The sequence below is a fragment of the Musa acuminata genome, unplaced genomic scaffold (genome assembly GCF_036884655.1).
Source record: "Musa acuminata AAA Group cultivar baxijiao unplaced genomic scaffold, Cavendish_Baxijiao_AAA HiC_scaffold_401, whole genome shotgun sequence".
NCBI lineage: Eukaryota > Viridiplantae > Streptophyta > Magnoliopsida > Zingiberales > Musaceae > Musa > Musa acuminata.
The window spans coordinates 17,501-18,919 of record NW_027020649.1 but is presented as its reverse complement, the minus strand read 5'-3'; positions in this window follow the sequence as shown (position 1 = coordinate 18,919).

The following is a 1,419-nucleotide window of genomic DNA, read 5'->3' as shown; positions in this document are numbered from 1 at the left end:
TGGCTGCGCGAGCGAGCGGCGAGCGGCGGACAGCGAGCTAAGCGAGAGGCAGCACCGTCCCTGCTATACGAAAGCCCCATCCAGCCCTGTGCCACCCGGGGGGTTCCAGGGTGCTGAGATGGCTGACATTTTGCTCCGCTCACGACGGTCACCGCGCGACGCAAGAACAGGCCAAAAACAGGCCAAAACGGCCCAAAAACGGGCCAAAACTGGCCATTTTTGGCTGCGCGAGCGAGCAGCGAGCGGCGGACAGCGAGCGAAGCGAGAGGCATCACCGTCCCTGCTATACGAAAGCCCCATCCAGCCCTGTGCCACCCGGGGGGTTCCAGGGTGCTGAGATGGCTGACATTTTGCTCCGCTCAAGATGGTCACCGCGCAACGCAAAAACAGGCCAAAAACTGGCCAAAACGGGCCAAAACTGGCCATTTTTGGCTGCGCGAGCGAGCGGCGAGCGGCGAACAGCGAGCGAAGCGAGAGGCAGCACCGTCCCTGCTATACGAAAGCCCCATCCAGCCCTGTGCCACCCGGGGGGTTCCAGGGTGCTGAGATGGCTGACATTTTGCTCCGCTCACGACGGTCACCGCGCGACGCAAGAACAGGCCAAAAACTGGCCAAAACGGCCCAAAAACGGGCCAAAACTGGCCATTTTTGGCTGCGCGAGCGAGCGGCGAGCGGCGGACAGCGAGCGAAGCGAGAGGCAGCACCGTCCCTGCTATACGAAAGCCCCATCCAGCCCTGTGCCACCCGGGGGGTTCCAGGGTGCTGAGATGGCTGACATTTTGCTCCGCTCACGACGGTCACCGCGCGACGCAAGAACAGCCCAAAAACAGGCCAAAACGGCCCAAAAACGGGACAAAACTGGCCATTTTTGGCTGCGCGAGCGAGCGGCGAGCGGCGGACAGCGAGCGAAGCGAGAGGCAGCACCGTCCCTGCTATACGAAAGCCCCATCCAGCCCTGTGCCACCCGGGGGGTTCCAGGGTGCTGAGATGGCTGACATTTTGCTCCGCTCACGACGGTCACCGCGCGACGCAAGAACAGCCCAAAAACAGGCCAAAACGGCCCAAAAACGGGCCAAAACTGGCCATTTTTGGCTGCGCGAGCGAGCAGCGAGCGGCGGACAGCGAGCGAAGCGAGAGGCATCACCGTCCCTGCTATACGAAAGCCCCATCCAGCCCTGTGCCACCCGGGGGGTTCCAGGGTGCTGAGATGGCTGACATTTTGCTCCGCTCAAGATGGTCACCGCGCAACGCAAAAACAGGCCAAAAACTGGCCAAAACGGGCCAAAACTGGCCATTTTTGGCTGCGCGAGCGAGCGGCGAGCGGCGAACAGCGAGCGAAGCGAGAGGCAGCACCGTCCCTGCTATACGAAAGCCCCATCCAGCCCTGTGCCACCCGGGGGGTTCCAGGGTGCTGAGATG